Source organism: Panthera leo, chromosome D4 (assembly GCF_018350215.1).
Source record: "Panthera leo isolate Ple1 chromosome D4, P.leo_Ple1_pat1.1, whole genome shotgun sequence".
Lineage (NCBI taxonomy): Eukaryota > Metazoa > Chordata > Mammalia > Carnivora > Felidae > Panthera > Panthera leo.
Window position 1 is genome coordinate 92006808 of NC_056691.1, and position 17081 is coordinate 92023888.

Below are 17081 nucleotides of genomic sequence, written 5' to 3' on the forward strand. Positions count from 1 at the left end.
ATCAGGGAGACACCTGTAGACACGTCCCGTGCCTGCTATCCCATGAGGCTCGTGGGCACACGTGGCCGTGGAAGGATGAGGAAGGGGTGGGCCTGGCACGGAACACACTCACGCGGGCCTGGGTCCTCTCCGGGTCCAGGCACAGCCACCCCTCCTGCCTGGGTCCCGGGCCCGGGGAAAGGTGGAGGTGAACTCGTTCAGACCCTGGACCCACCGGACACGCACACCAGGGGCCCCATTGCATTTGGGCTCTGGTCCCAGCGCCTGGTCTGGGCCTACGTGCTGGGCGGTTCCCACTGTGGCTCCCCGCCTTCCCGGTTCCTGGTCCCACGTGCCTCTGTCACCCCCTCCCCTCCCGGGTAGACGGCCCGTGTGACCGGGTTCTAAGGGCTAGAATATGATGACTGGGTGTCATTTCTGGGCCGATGCATGGAATTTCTGGTTTCCTCTCTCCTGGGTCCATTCTCTGTCTCTGCCTCGGACTCTGTCTGTCTCTGTGTGTCTCGCAAGACCAGGACCTGTGGGCTCCAGGGTCCGGGTGACAACCCTCAGAAGCCTCCATTGTGGCCCGAGTCCTTCCTCAAGCCCGGTGCTCAGCTCCCTCACGAGGCCTCCTCGGCCCAGCCAGGGCACTGCCTGGGGAACCACTTCCTAATGAGGAACCGAGGCTCCAACAAGGAGGGTCATGACCTTGGTCCACACACCAGGGTCCGCTGCTTGGCCACGTGCTGCAAACCCAGGTCCTCGGTCCTCCAAGCCCCCATGCTGCCCTCCGCTCAGAAGGACCCTGAGGGAGTAGGAAGCGTTTTCCCAGGAGGGGAGAACAGAGGGCCAGGGATGAAGATACCAAGACACAGACTCATCTATGAGCCTGTGGGACCCTTGGGACACTGTCTACTCAGCCCAGTTTACAGAAGAGGGGACGTGTCTGGGCTGTGTTGGTGTCACTGTAGGGACAGGGCATGGGGTGGAGGGGAGCCCTTTGCAGCCTGGGAGGGGCTCTTGTGGGAGCAGGAAGCCGGGTAAGGGGACCCCAGGAAGTGACCTCACCTCCCTGGTAACAGAGCCTGATTGAACTCAGAGCCCGGGTCACCAGGCACCCACGTTCTGGAGACAGCGCCCGACTGGGCTCATTCGTTGGGACACCTATGCCTGACGAACTTGTTCTCTTGTTGTGTGCCCGTGTCCCTTGGCCACCGGCTCAGGGGAGCCCGCGGCCGCGACGTTTCCCGACCATGGACAGTAGGTCAGGTCGTGCACTAGACGCCTCAGGTCTCTAGCTCGCAGGGACCCAAAGGTAACTCAGGAGACCCAGAGACAGCCGGTCCAGCCCGATACCGCTCTGATCTGACTTGTGGGGCCCTAGGTCCCCTCCCGTTTGTGTGTGTGTGTGTGTGTGTGTGTGCGCGTGGAAGGAGGGGTCGTGTGTGGAGGGCCCACCTGAGCAGGTGCAGGCTGATGAAGGGGTCAGATGCCTGGTGGGCGGATCAGGCTCACACCCCGGTCAAGGCTGGACGGCAGGGACATGGTGTGCTGGGGTGGCCCTCTTGTCCCCAAGGTTCATCCAGAGCCCTGCTGGTGGATGTCACTGTGTCCCAGGCGCAGGGCTGTGCACACTCAGGTCTGTGTCCGATCTGGGAGCAGCGGGGAGAGAGGGCAGAATGACACTGAGTTGGCCAGGCGGGGCTGTGATGTCTCCGGGCCATCCTCGGGTCACTGTCTTTACAGAAATCAACTGATGAAATCGGGAAACGTCTGGCGGAATCCCGTTACACCTGCCCTACAGAGTTGTGCGTGTGCCCCGTCGCCCAGGAGGGCCACCCTGGACCCAGGGAGAGAGTGGCTGCAGGGAGGTCTTGGGAGACAGGGCCTGGAGATGACCTGGGAAGGCCTCCTTCACCGCCCCGGCCCCTCCACAGGGTCCTGGTTCACGGGTCCTGGGATCAGGACCCGGAGCCCCCGGAGCCAGAGCCCGAGGGCGAGAAGGCTGGGGTGGGAGATGTGTGTTCACGGGGTCCGGGCGGTGCTGGGCCACCCAGGGAGGAGCCCCCGGGGGCTGGTGTGGGGTCAGGAGCAGAGACTGAGAGCCCGGGCTGCAGACTGTAGGGGGCAGAGGTCCTGGTGTGGGTTCCTGGCCGCGGCTTCTCGGGGAGGCTCTGGGGTGAGTTGTGTCTCTGCACAGACCCCTGGAGAGGCTGGCGCTGGGTGGGTGGGGGGCGGGGGGAACTTCCCTCCTCTCACCCTGAGGCCTTGGAGCCGCTGCAACCATCACTCTGTTTCCTTCTCAAGAGTCCGGGGCAGGAGCAGAAGCCGGTGTGGCTCCAGAGCCCGGCCCAACGGCATCGGGGTCCTCGGCGTCTCTGCAGGCAGGGGTGGAGTCTGGGGCGACTCCTGCAGGGGCCGGAGAGCCAGCAGGTGACCTGGGACCTGTGCTGGGACAGCGGGCACCTGAGCAGAGTCAGCTGGGTCCTGCTTCTGCTCCCGACACCGTTCCTGCCACCGCCCTTGTTCCCGTATGGATTCCGGCCACAAATCAAGGGCCCAAAGGCCTTCGAGGGGTGTTTATTGTATTTCTAATTGTTGCTCCAGTCCCAGTCGCCGACCCCGCCACCAGAATGACTCTTCCTCTTCTCCCTTATCCTTTCTCTCCACTACATTTTAGGTGGTACTTTATTTGTTCATGGTTTGTTTAAAATCCACATTAATCTTCAATAAATATTTATTTATTTTATATTGTGCAATTCCTGAGCACGGGGTACGCTCACGACGCTGTGAACCACGCCACAGAATTTTGCTGCAGAATATCTCGGTCCCCAAGGGTCACCGTGTACCCGCAGCCCTCACTCCCCATTCGTGTCCCCTCCAGCCCCTGGGAACCCGAGTCTGTTTTCTCTCGGTGTTCCGTTACCTACTCTGGAGGTTTCCGTCAAGTGGAATCTCGCCAGAGATACCTTTGGGTCTGAACCAACTTTTCAGACGAGACAGATTCATTTTTGTACTTTGTGTTCGTTTGAAATAGACTTTTTCTCCTTTGATATTGAAATCACAATGGATTAAAGATTAGGTGGGAAAAAGAGGCCCCTTCGGTGACAATGGTCTCAGGGTGGAGACCCCTGTTTGTGCCGTGACACCACAGCCTGACACCAGAGAGGACACGGCTGGTCCTCCCGTGGCCCAAACAGAAACCGGGAGATGCGGAAGGCCGGACGGTCACATCACGGAGCGGAGAGCATCCCTCATGACCCAGGGCCCGAACGGTTCACAGGCTTCTGCACCAAATAATGCTCCAAAGCCAGTGCGTTCCCCGGGATGGAGGCCAGACCCGTCCCAGTCCAAGGGGAGGCAGCCCCCATGGGAGCAGGCGTCAGAGATGCGGAACGTCCCGGGGAGGGACTCGGGCAAGTGAAACCCAAGGGACGCAGCGCTGGGCACCTTCAGACGGGCAGGTTTCTGGTCTGGGGACCCGCAGCCCAGGTGACAATGTGAGGAAGCACAGGCCCCAGCCGATCCACAGCGAGAAGTGTGACCGGCACCCCTCTCTTGGACAACAGAGCGCAGCCCCCATCCGCGGCCACAGGCGCGGACCCTCCCCCAGCAGGGCTCGTCCCAGGACCAGCGGAGAAACTCTGGTGCAGCGTGTGGGGTGAGGCGGGGGCCAGGTAGGTGCTCTTCCCGAACCAGCTTTCCCCGGGCCTGGGTGCTGGCCACTCAAGTCTCTTCCTCTGCATCCTGTGTCCCCACATCAGAATTTCCAAAGCGCCCCAGCCCTGGAACATGGGCCGTTTGTGAGTTTTCACTCCCAGCTTCCTCAAGGGATCAACTGTGTGCATAAATCTCTCCTTTTTCAGGACACAAGCCGTCAAGTGGACTTTCTGGGTCAAATTTTATATCATTTGTCAGGTACAAGCCTCGGCTTTCAACCTCCACGGTCTCCTGGGCCACTGAGATCCTTGCTTGGGAAAACGGGGGTGCAGAGCCCCGGGACTATGATCTCCAGGAGGGATCGGGCAGGCGAGCTCTGAGTGGAGTGACCAGGGTACCTGGGGTGGCCGGCCCAGCAAAGACCGTCCTGACCCCAGCCCCATACCGGCCCCCACGACGGTGGCAGTTGAGGAAGGCGCGGACCCTCGTGTGGGTAGTTCCACAGCTGGTGCTGGAGCTGCTCTGGCTCGAACGGGGGCTCTAATCCCGGAACTGGCCCCAGGGCTGAAGCCGGAGCCGGCCCCATCTCTGCAGCTGGGGCAAGAGGCGGTGCTGGACGTGGCTCCAGCTCTAGGGAAGGTGCTAGAGCCTCAGGCACCTCCAGAGAGGACCCAGACCTGCTTCTGCAGCCGGATATGGCTCTGGAGCTGAAGCTAGAGCTTCTGCTGTAGACTCTGGCTCTGGCTCTGGCTCCGGAGTGGGTGCTGAAGCGGCTTCAGCTTTGGCCCCGGAAGTGCAGCTGGCCGTGCAGTCAGTGCGAGCGACGCAGCTGGTGCCAGAGTCCCGGGGGTTCCGATCCCGGAACCGCTGCGGGAGCTGTCCATGGTGCTGGAGCTGCTCTGGTTCGGAGCTGGCTCTCGTCGCGGCTGCGATGCCGGACCCGGTGCCGGGGACCCGCTTGCATCGCCGGTCCTGGATCTGGCCCTCCGGCTGGTGGGGAAACCGGCGGGGGAGCCGGTCGGAGCCCCGGCGTTGGCTCCACCTGCGGAACCGGCGTCCGGGCGGACGCCGACACCAGAGCCGGCGCTGGAGCGGACACGGGCTCCGGCACGGGAGGCGGTGACGGAGCCGGTGCCAGAGCGGGACGTGGCTGGGATGTCGGTGCCGGAGCTGGTTCTTTGTCCAGAGGTGGCATCGGCTCTGCGTCTACCACTGGTGCCCAAGGCAGCTTTCTCTCTGGAGCTGGAGCAGCAGCTGGCACTTGCGGGGGCTTCTGCTCCGGACCCGGTATGAGAACTGCTGCTGTGGCAGGCTCTGACCCTGAACTCGGTCCGGACTCTAGTTCTGGAGCCGATGCTAGAGCTGGCTCCTCCTTGCACCCTGGCACCAGCTCTACATGGGGCTCGAGCAGCTTCTCTCTCTCAAGTGGGCACTGGAACGACCACCGGGGCTGACACTGCAGTTGGCGAGAGAGCGGCCGCCGTCTCTGGAGGCAGCGCTACAGCCGGCATCGAGCCAGGGCTGGCTGGTGGGAGAACACCGACCCTGACCTTGGACCTGGCACCGCAGCTAAAGCTGGAGCGGCCTCGATCTCGGCAGTTGAATCAGTGCCGGACCTGGAGTTGACTCGAGCTGGGAAGTGGCTTGACCTCGGGCTCTGGAGCCGGTTCTGGCTGTGGTTCTGAGCTGGTGACAGAACCGGCTGTGGCAGTGGCTCAGACACAGAGGCCGGGGCTCAGACTGACTCTGGGTCTGGAGCTTCGGCGGGAGCTGGCTGGCTCTGCAGGTCTCTCAAGCTCTTGAGCCGGTGCCGGAGCTGGCTCTCGGGTGGGATCTGGCGCTCAAGCCACTTCGGGTGCTGACGCTGGCTGTGGAGACGGTTCCAGCCCTAGAGATGCCTGTAGCTCTAGTCGTGCTGCCGGGAGCGATGAGGACCAGGTCTAGTTCGCTCCTGCCTTGTCCGTTGGTCTGGAATGTACGTCGGTCCGACCCACCCTGCAGAGCTGGCTGGTGCCGGACCTGGCAAGTCGGTTGACGACAGAGCTGCCTCTGTCTCTGCAGCCGGTGATACCGCCGGTGCCTGTGCTGGTTCCAGCCCTTCCGCTGGTCCTGGAGCCGGTGCTGGAGCTGGCCGTGGTTCCGGGGCTCTCACGTGAGCCGATGTTAGAACCACAGCTCTGGACTTGACACTGGATCAGGTGGGAGAGCCGGCCCGCGCTCCCTACCTGCCGCTCTATTTGCTGCTGGGCTTGTGCCGGAGACGCCTCTAACTCCGGATTCGGCACCAAAGAGCTGGCCCTGAAGGCGGTGCGAGCTTTGGAGCCGGGGGTTGAGCCGGCACCGTGGTCGGCACTGGTGCCGCAAGAGGACGAAAATTGGCCACGCGAGCGCCTTCCCACGTGCCTTTGCAAAACCAGAACACGTTCCAGCGCCGCGCAGAGAAGCCCCAGCCCGAGGATCCACCCCAGGGCGTCTTCCTCACCTGTAGACCGTATGCGTGAATATCAAATACCTTTCTTTTCTTCCCTTCCTTCTTACCGTGTAACATCTTATCGTGTAACATCGCATAAGATGCATTAATAACGGCTCACTTCACATCATAGGATGTAAGTCACAGGATATCGAAGACAAGTGTGGACGTTCCCTGAGAGCTCAGCATCCTCCTCGGGGAGAGGATGTGTATGGTTTGAACTGTACGTGGGACAGCTGTGCTACGTTAGGAGGGGGGATGACTTTCTCACTCTCTTTCTTTGGAGCTTAACCTGGAGAACCTCAACTACCACAGCGCTAAACTGCCTTCCCGTTCCCACTTTAAGAGTCTCTGTCACTTGCGGGCCTTAGAGACCGAGCGCCACGCAGCGTGCAAAGTGCCTCCCCGGTCCAGGCCTCGTGCTGCGTACTGGGCTCTGCGGGCACCTCCCGGGAATGCCGAGAAGTGCGTGGCTGATGCTTTCCTGGCTGAGGACACAGGTGACCCCCCAAGCCCTCTTACCTGGAAGAGGCCACGTTGTGGGCTCAGAGCTGCCGCTCGCGAGACCGGCCGGAAACACCGTCAGCACCCAGACTCCCGGAAGAGAAAAACGGGCCTCCCGACACGAGGCCTCAGAAAACAAGCCAGAAACGGTCTTTTCGGAACGTGGACTTCCACAAAGGAAGTCAGTACAGAAGATGCTGTATTCCCTCTGACATGCGTCTCGGGTGAGCAGGGGTTTTTGCCTCCTTGTCATTACCCGTTAGGACACATGCTTGATATGCTCTGTTTCCCGTACAGTCGTCTCCATTGATGCTAAACATTCTCACTCTATAGTCGGGACAGAGAAGAGGAAATTATGGCATACGCATGCCAGAGGCAGCCACCACCTGGAAGATTATCGTTACTATTTTGATTTCTAGTTGTCCCTTGTGGGGCGTGTCATCTGAAGGGGCCCACCCCCAGGCACACAGCGGCCCGAACGAGGAGAACCAGGACCAAAGAACTCCCATCCGGATCCTGATGAGCTTCCAGAGAAGCTCTGTGTGTTTGTGTGAGGGAGAAAGACAGAAGAAGAGGGAAAGCGACACGACTTCGTGGTTTTCAAGCTGCTGTAACATCCGATCGCCACTAAGTACAGAAAACGCTTGACAGCATCCAACACCATTTCGTGATACGAACGCTCAAAGCAGAAACAGAAGGGAACTTCTGTTCCCCAAATATCATATCTCCTTTGCAAGTGGGATCTTAAAAACAGAGCTCAAAGAACTCACAGACAGAGCGATCACACTGGTGGTTGCGAGAGGCAGGGGCTAAGGGATGAGCGAACCGGGGAAGGTGGGCGAAAGGTACAAGCTGCCGGTGATAAAATAAATAAGTCTAGGGACGTGATGTGCAGCGTGGTCACTGTAGTTAATACTGCATTGCACGTGTGGAAACTGCAAAGGGGTAAATCTGAAAAGTCTCTGTGACAAGAAAACATGTGCAACTACGTGTGCAGATGGACGTTAACGGGACCTGCTGCGTGATCACTCGGCCATACACACAGCTACCCAATCATCGAGGTACATACGGAACTGACTGAATGCCACGCGTCCGTCCAACAAAATCGGGGGCGCCCGGGGGGCCCAGTCGGTTAAGCGGCCGACTTCAGCTCAGCTCATGATCTCACAGTTCGTGGGTTCGAGCCCCGCATCGGGCTCTGTGCTGATGGCTCAGAGCCAGAGCTGCTCTGGTTTCCCTGTCTCCCTCTCTCTCTGCCCCTCCCCCACCTGCACTCTGTCTTTCTCTCTCTCTCTCAAAAAGAAACACTACAAGTAGGTGAACTGAAAGACAGCATCCCGAAAGCTAGAAGGCACCCTACTGAATGGGACAATGAATCGGCTAAGGACATATATCCTAAGAGACTCGCATGTGGAATGCATATTAAATCTTACAACTCAATAGGAAGGAGCTACGCATCCAATTTAAAAATGAGAAATGCAGGGGCGCCTGGGCGGCTCAGTCGGTTGAGCGTCCGACTTCGGCTCAGGTCATGATCTCACAGCTCGTGAGTTCGAGCCCCGCGTCGGGCTCTGTGCTGACCGCTCAGAGCCTGGAGCCTGCTTCTGCTTCTGTGTCTCCCTCTCTCTCTGCCCCTAACCCACTCACATTCTGCCTCTGTCTCTCTCAATAATAAATAAACATTAAAAAAAATTTTAAAAAAATGGGACATGCAGCTGAGGAGACATTTCTCGACAAACGATAAACAAGTGACCAACAATGTTCCACATCGTTCTTTAGGATGGAAATCCAATCAAAGCCACCATGAGATACAAGTTCACATCCACCAGGACGGCTGTCATTAAAAAGATAGATATTAAGAAGTGTTGGCAAGGATCCGTAGACGTTGGGGTCCTCCTCCTTTGCTGGCAGAAATATAAAGTGATGTAGCCCTTTGGGAGACAGTCTGGCCATGTTTCAAAACGTAAACACGGAGTATCCATATGATCCGGGGATGAAAACCTGTGAAAAGCCTGACCGTGAACATTGACAGCATTGCCACTCACAGTTGCCCAGAGGTAGAAACGCCCCCAATGTCCATCGACTGCTGAGTGGATACAGAACACGGCCTATCTACACCATAAAAATGATTTGAAGAACATGATCAGGCTTGAGACCGACTGAACTCCCGGTCCATGCCGCACTCATGGTGAACCTTGACAGCATCAGCTGCATTAAAGGAGCCTTCGGAAACCAGCACATCTGCGTTATTCTGTGTATAGAAAAGGCCCAACACAGCCTCCCTAGCTACAGCTGGGCACCTGCTACCAGGTCATTACAGGAAAAATGACCTCAGGTGTGCCCCTGCCCCCAGGCGCCCCGAGGGGGTCGAGGGCAGTGGTGGTGGACGGTGCTCCCCTTGGTGCCGAGGATGCGCCCTCTCACCTGCTGGATGACGGGGGTCCCCGATCCTCCATGGAGGGACGGAGGTCTCCAGCCGGTCCCTTCATACACAAACAAGGACAAGACAAAGGTGCAAGACAAAGGCCCGGGGACAGGCAAAGGATCCCCGGTCCCCCGGGGCAGCTGGGCAGTCGAAGGGCACCCAGACCTGCCCCAGCACCGGAAACTCCTAAGTGGACTCTGGGCACCGGCTAAGCCCCGAGCAAGGGCTGCAAACTGTGGGCGGGCACGGGTCGCCCTGCAACAGGTTGCGCACACCCAGTGCGCATGACGAGGCCCCACAGCGGCTGGAGGAACCCTTCCAACACCCCCACGGACATGCGCCATGCGGGACAAGGAGGGGCGGAGTCTCCGGGGCGGGGTGCGCGCCCTCCCGGCTGGGTCCCAGGACTCGGCTAAGTGAGGACAGAGGCCCGCGACCTGAGCCCGAGCGACCCTTCCCTGCCCCAGGCCTGCGTCTCCTCCCCTGCCCTGGTTGGAGGGCCCCAGTCCTGCCCCAGTGTCCCCACCCCCTGCCTCCGTCGTCCCCACCCCCTGCCTCCTGCTACCCTCCAGCCCTGCTGGGAGCCCACACTGCCCCCAGGCTGGGTGAGCGATGTGGTTCCACCTCAGGCCCTTGGGGACAGTTGGGAAACAAGCCAGGAAAGGCGGGCACTGGCCCAGGGCAGCTGTAGGAAACACCTGTGCGCTCACTCCTCTGTCCCGGCTGTTACTGGCCATGTGAACTTCTGGAACGAAAGGTTGGGCCAGTTTCAGGTGGAATACAAAATGTAGACACTGCGGGGAGGGCTGAGACCCAAGAAACAGCAGGTTTCCGGGGGAGATGTGCGTCCCCCAACATCCCCGCCCCCGCCAGGCGGCCCTGCCGCCCCAGACCCTGCACGCCAGCCACGGTGTCTCCCGCCGGGGTGCTGGCCGGGGTCCAGCGTCTGCCAAGACCCTCATTGTAGAGGATCTCGTTTCAGAAAATCGAGAACAGGGTGTTATGCAGACATCGTGTGTGATACCTTGTTCCAGTTACTGGCATATTTCCTACAGGATGTTAGAAATGAGAAAAAGAACAGTGATGGGCCCGGAGACACCCCATGATCCCACCGCTGACCTCCACCTCCCCTGGCTCCCAGGTGGGTCCTGGGCGTTTGAGTCGGCATCAGACTGGGAAAAGGGTGCTTGGCTTTCCGCGGCATCGCCCTTTGACGCCCCAGTGTCGGGGTTCCAGGGACTGACCGGCTAGAGGTCACCTGCTTAGCCCCCACGCGTGTCCAGACGGGCAGGCTGCAGGCCCGGGCGCTTCTCCCTGCCCCTCCGCGTCAGCTCTGTGCTTGCCCCTGCCCCTCGCCTGGGGGCCGTGTGGACTCCTCTCCCTCCCGCTACTCCCTCTGCTGCAGGCCGGCGGCCACCACGTCCCCAGCTGGAGAGGGAGGGCCGACGAGAACACCCGCGAGCGACGTATTTCTGGCGTCTATGCCCGGCTCGAGCGGCACCCGCTCCGGTCAGCCCCAGGCGCACACACCCCGTCCCGTTCCCTGCTGGATTCTCAGCCCTCAAACTGTGCCGGGTGAGGACTAACACTTCACATCTCGCTGACTCACTGGGACCGTCCCCGAGCCGCAGGACGCGGGCCCCGCTGTTTACAGCGACAGATGGGAGCAGCAGCCTCATGTCCATTCATTCATCCCCGCACGCGTCAGCACCCGTGTCTGCCTGCTGCTGTGTGCAGGCACCCGCACACGATGGTGAAGCCCAGACACCACCCCGCCCTCGAGCTCACAGCCTAAGCGGTGGGACGGCGTGTCCCCCACAGTCAGCAGCTGGGGGCCACAGAGGCAGAGCACCCCACCCTCCCCGACCTGCAGTGACCCCCGACTCCGGGCCCGACATCCGGCGCCCTGCGTGAGCTGGTCCAGACGCCCTCCCCTGTGGGCAGCCCTCACCCCACTCCGGCCTCCCTAGGGCCTTCCTCCCCCAGGGAGCCCACGGAGCCCCGGCCCCTCAGAGGCCCCTGCCGCCACCGCCCCTCCCATGGCCCCCACCCAGGACGTCCTCATCTCCAGGGTTGGAGCCTCCTCAGGCTCCCGTGCGAGCTCAGGCTTTGGGTCGGATTGTCCGGGGGGCTAACCCACAATAGGGCCATGTCCCAGCCCTGTGACCCACAAGCTCACGTGGTGGGGGTCAGAGCCTCATTTTCTTCGTTGAAAATGGGGTCCGTGACTCCCATCTCAGGAAGGTGAGCAGGAGGCACGGGGGTCACCTGGCTGGGGGAGCCCAACCCAGGACAAGACCTGTGATGGTCAGAGCAGGGCTCCATGAGGGTGAAGACTGAGCCCCTTGTTCCCGTTCACGGCTGGCCCTGGTCACTCAGAGCTGAGTGCCCTTGATCCCGGGGCCGCAGTTCATGTATAAGAAGGGGTGAAGTCAGTGAGCACCCCGGGGTGTCCCTAGCAACTCTAACCACCCCCAACACTCAGACATCCCCACGATGCGCCCCCTCCTTCCTGGGCTCCCTCCCACCCCTCTGACCCGGCCAGGGCTGCAGCCAGGGACAGGCTGCCCCTTGTGTCCCGGGTTCTGGCAGGAAGACCGTGGGAGGAGGTGGAGGGAAGGAGGGGGAGGCGGGAGGTGACAGGCCGATCCTCTCCTTGCCCGTACTTGGTGTCCACCGTCTCCTCCAGGCCCCCTGCCCCGGCCGTGCACCCAGCTGGACCCTGGGGGGGAGCGTGGGGTCTGTGACAGCTGGGACGGTGTAGGGACATTCGGCGACACTCGTGTACCCGCGTGTCCAACCCACCCGGCCCTCAAGTCTGCAGCCCACTGGCTGGGGTGAGGCTGATCCGAGGGCTCACAGGATTTGGGGTTACAGGGCAGCGGTCTGGAGGCAGGGTGCACACGGCATCAGTGGCACGGAGCCCCCCGGGGAGGGCACACAGCCGTGCCAGGCCGAGGACACGAGACCCAGCTGCCCTTTGCTAGGGAGGCCTGTGTGCCTGGCACATCTCCTCTCCATCCACCCAGGAGGAGAGCCTGGGCCCTGTCCACGCTGACGTCACTCCACGCCCAACCTCAGGGCCAGGTGGGAGAGTGAGGCCAGGGACCGGCCCAGGATACGTGAGGTGGGCAGAGTCCAAGCAGTGGGGGTCTCCGTCCTAAACCAAACTCAGCCCTCCCCTGGGGTTCGCCCTGGGAATGAGACCCCTGAGATCCCGTCGGATCCCTATCAACCCCATACGAGGTGGGGCTGTTATATCTGGATGTCCCCAGACCGTACAGGCAACCACACGCACACACACACACACACACACACACACACGCACACACACACTCACACTGACCACCCGGCAGCGGCTCAAGGGGAGTACACCCTGGAGTGGGGAGGTGACACCGGGGCAAGAAGAAGGGGACTGGAGGCAGCTCTGCCACGGGGCAGGGGCGCCCAGTGGGCTGGCAGCATGACCAGGGCTCATACGTGGGGTGGGGAGACGTGCCAGTCTGATGACCAGCCGGGTCTCCAGGGTACCCAGGGGGCTGCCTGGGCTGGGAACTTCCCCGGGGCACCCGGAGAAGACGGGGTCTGGGGTCCTGTGTCCACCACCAGCCTAGAGCTAGAAGGAGACACCCCCCTACTGGGAAGGGGCTACGGGACAGGCCTCAGCTTACTCCTTTGTAAATTGGGCTGCATACACGTGGTGTCCCAAGCGTCCCACAGGCTTGTCTGCTGGCCCTGGACCTCCACCCCTGCCCCAAGATGCTCCTGGTCCTGGGAAAATGCTTTCTCCTCCCTCAAGGTCCTTCTGAGCAGAGGGCAGCCTGAGGGCTTGGAGGACCAAGGACCTGGGTTTGCAGCACGTGGCCAAGCAGCGGACCCTGGTGTGGGGACCGAGGTCAAGACCCTCCTTGTCGGAGCCCCGGGGCCTCATTAGGAAGGGCTTCCAGAGGCAGTGCCCTGGCTGGGGTGAGGAAGCCTTTGGAGTGAACGGGGCACCGGGACGGGAGAGGTGGAACGGGGGACAAGGGAGGCTCCTGAAGTCCTCACATCACCCCTGGAGCCCGCAGGTCCTGCCCCTGTGCCCCCCTAGGGCCAGGGAGGGCTGCTGCCTTGACTACACCCAAACAAACGTGTGTGTTTTGTTTTCTGGTTTCCCTGCCTGGGGCTGTCATGCCGGTGCTGACCACCAGGGGGCAGGCTGTGTCCACTGCGCTCACTGAAGCCTCGGGAGCCCGGAAGGGACCCTCAGGGGTCAAGCTGGGCGTCCCCTGCCCCCAACCCAACATGTACCTCTTACTATTAGTCTGCATGTCCACAGCGTGAGCTGCTCAGAGGCGGGTAGGGACTCTGAGATCCTCTCTGGACGCATTCAGCCCCTGTGCCTCTCACCCTGAGCAGGGGCTGTGTTGGGCCCGGGGGCCGGAGTCAAAGGTCCCGCGAGGTCCCAGCCCTCCAGGAGCTCACAGCCCAGAGGGGGAGGTGGGTCAAAGCACAAGAGCAAATCCGTGTGAAAGGAAAGACCAACACTGTCGGGAAATGAAGCAGGGTGAGGGAGGGCGGCCAGGGGCCCCTTGGTAGGGGCGGGTCTCACAGGCTTCCAGGGTGGCCCTGATGCTGGGACCCAGAATTACAAGAGGAGCCAGTCCCACACACGTCTGCAAGCAGTGTGCTGCGGGGACGAGCAAAGCTGCACAGAGGGTTTGTCTGGAGAGGAGCTGAGGAGGAGCCAGTGTGGCCGGAGCGAGCTCGGGAGGGAGGAGGGCGGGCCCGGGCCCCAGCCTGGAGGATGGGCTGTTGTCTATGCTGGGGGACACATTCACCTTACTTGGACCACCTCACACTTTCTGTACCAGTCTCCCGGCTCGGCTCGGCTGGGAGCCTCAGCCCCACGGTCACCCAGGAGGCCAGGGCTGCAGCCTCAGCTGAGGCTCGACTGGGGCAGGGTCCGCCTCCAAGACCGCGACCGGGCACGTGCTCTTGGCAGGATTCGGCCAGGACTGGGGGGTCTCAGGACTTCTGTGTCTCAGCCCGGAGCCTCTGCAGGTTCTTGGCATTGGGCCTCCTGGGGCAGCTCATATTATCTGCTCTTGCTTCGTCAGACAGAGAAACACACAGACACACACACTGACACAGAGACAGAGAACGGACCCGGGAGAAAAGGAACCCGGAGAAACCACAGGCTTTCATGAACCAGCTTGGAAGCGACACCCATCATTATATTCTCTCCCTCAGAACCGGTCACACGGGCCTTCCACCGGCGAGGGGACGGGATGTCACGAGGATACAAGAGGCTGTATTAGTAAAAGAGGGCACGTGTCAGAGATAGAGACCCCTGTGCGTGCTGTGACGCCACAGTCTGACGCCAGCCAGGACAGGGCTGGTCCTCCCGTGGCCCAATCACAAACTGGGAGATGCAGAAGGCTGGACGGTCACACCACAGAGGGGAGAGCATCCCTCACGACCCAGGGCCAGAACGGTTCACAGGCCTCTGGGCCAAATAATGCACCAAAGCCAGTGCTTTCCCTGGGATGGAGACCAGACCCGTCCCAGTCCAAGGGAGGCGGCCCCCACGGGAGCAGGCGTCAGAGATGCGGGGCGTCCCGGGGAGGGACTCGGGCAAGTGAGACCCGAGGGAGGCATTGGTGGTCTCTTCAGACGGGCAGGTTTCTGGTCTGGGGACCGGCCGCCCAGGTGACACGGTGAGGAAGCACAGGTCCCCAGTTCAGATGTGATGGGCTCCCGTGTCTGGGAGAGAGTCCTCAGGCAGAGAGGAGGGACCGGGGGCTCCAGGGGGATGTGGCAAGACTGCCGGGAACCAGCCCCTCCGGCTGCAGGTGCACCCAGGTGCCAGAGGGACCTGAACGGGACAGCAGTGCGTGGCCGGCCTCGCTTTCCCCATCCAAGGCCAACGTCCTCTGCAGCCCTTGCCACTCTGCCCCTCGTCTCAAAGCAAAGTGGTCTCTTCACTCAGGTCCCCTGGTGCCCGTTCAGGACAAGGATGCCTCCCGGTAAGAAAGAGGAGAACCGGCGGGGGCAAACCAGCCCGGGGGCCCTGGCAGACAAGCCGGCACTGGGCCTGTGGGCCACGGCCCTCTCCTGCCCCCACCGGCACCGTCTGCCCTCTGTCCGCTGACCCCCACCTCCCAGGAGACGAATCCAGCCCGAAGACCGCCTCGGGGTTGGCCTGGGAAGAGCTGGGTGGAAGGACAGGTGAGGGAAGACACAAGGGGTGTTCTCGACTCCCAAATCTGACGACCCAAGTCTGGGAGGCGAGAGGAAGATGGGAGGAAATGCAGGCTGTGCATTTGCACGTCTTCCTAATAGGAGAGGTGGGTGGGTGACGCAGGGACTCGGGCAGAGACCTGACGCCTTCAAGGGAGCCGGGAGGAGGGTCCGAGAGAACCAGAGCAAACCCACTAAAGCACAGAGGCGGCGGGAGGTGCCGGAGACATACGTGTGCGGGTCCTCCAGGGCCCCCACCCTTCGCTCTATGTGTGTGTGTGTGTGTGTGTGTGTGTGTGTGTGTGTGTGTGAGTGTGCACGATAGTTAAAAACCTTGGTGAATATGGCTTACATGTCTTCTTAGGGTGAGGAGGGCCATGGGGACAGCGCTCCCCTTGCTGGCTGTGGGTGAGAGGCCATACCACCTCCTGGGTGGGGTCCGGGGCTTGCTTTTGGGATCCAGGTTCGGGCACACAGCGGGGAGCAGACAGGGTGCTGAGGGCAGGCAGGGACGCATCCACAAAGGAACAAGGACAGAAGCGGTTTCTGTCAATGACAGCACCTTACGCATATCAATTCATCTGCTTATTCGAGAAAGGTAAACGTCCACTACGTTGAGGGAAGGTTCTGGGGACTTGGACTTAGAGCAATGAGCCAACCTAGTTCCTGCTCGCATGGGGCTGACTGGAGCAGGGAGGGGTTCACTGAGGAATTCTGGTGACAGCCACGTGGTCTCGCTGGGATCAGCGGGCTCGTCCAGCAGCTTAGGACCAAGCCAAGTGAGGCCCGCGGTGGAGGGGCTATGCCCGAGCCACCCCGGATAAGCAAGCCTCCGTTCCCTTGGCCTCTCCTTAGATTTCCCATCTGTCCCATGGGTGTGTAGGGAAACAAGCCCCTCGATTTGTCCGTGAACTCGGTCTCGACTCTTCCGGGCAGATGAGGAAGAACTTCCTGGTGGTCGGTCTCCCCACTGGTAACTCCAGGAGAGGGGTTGACGTCACCAAGGGGATGGGGCGGCACCCCCGGGGGAATGGCTAGGGATCCTTTTCTGGTTAGCGGCCAAGCTGGACCGGGAGCCCTGGCCTCCAAACTCCGTCCTCGACCTCCCTACCACCCAGATCCTCCCGCTTGATCCCTGGCTGTGACCTCCGCCTGAGATCCCGGAGGAGGCCCGGGAATGTCTCCCAGGAAGGAGGGGCTACGTGGTCGAGCATGTGTTAGCACCCGGGAAGGAGCAGGAAGACAGGGCTCCCCAGACCTTCATCTCCAAGGGCAGGTGGAGGCAGGGCCTCTAGCCCAGTGAGTGCATGCACCTCCCATTTGTTACCGGAGGGCAGAACCTTCTGTCTGGAGCAAGGGCCAGCGTTTTCCCGGGAGCCCAGCAGACGGCTCTGGAAAGCTCAAGGTAGACCCAGACATCCGTGTCAGGCCCCGCGGGGCCTCGGTACCGGGACTGGGCGACAACAGGAGACGTGTCTCTGTGGACAGATGCCAGGTCTCAGGCCACCTGCCACGGGCCCTGCCCTCGACGTTCTGGGTGACCTTGGACAAAACCTCAGTGTTTCCTGCTATAAAAAGAAGCGATGGGTTCCTCATGGGCTCGTCAAGCTGTGCTTCTGGGATTGGGGGTTGGGCCTCTAGGGGGCCGTGGACGTTCGGGGAGTCCACACCTCATCCCGGTGTCACCCTGAGCAGCTCTGTCCTGTGTTTGCCACACAGGGCTTCTGCCTTAGGTACCGTCGGGACAACATAGGCCCGCCCCCATATAGGTGAGGTTTAAAAACGTAAGGGCAGGTGAGCGCTGGGCCAAGCCTGTCC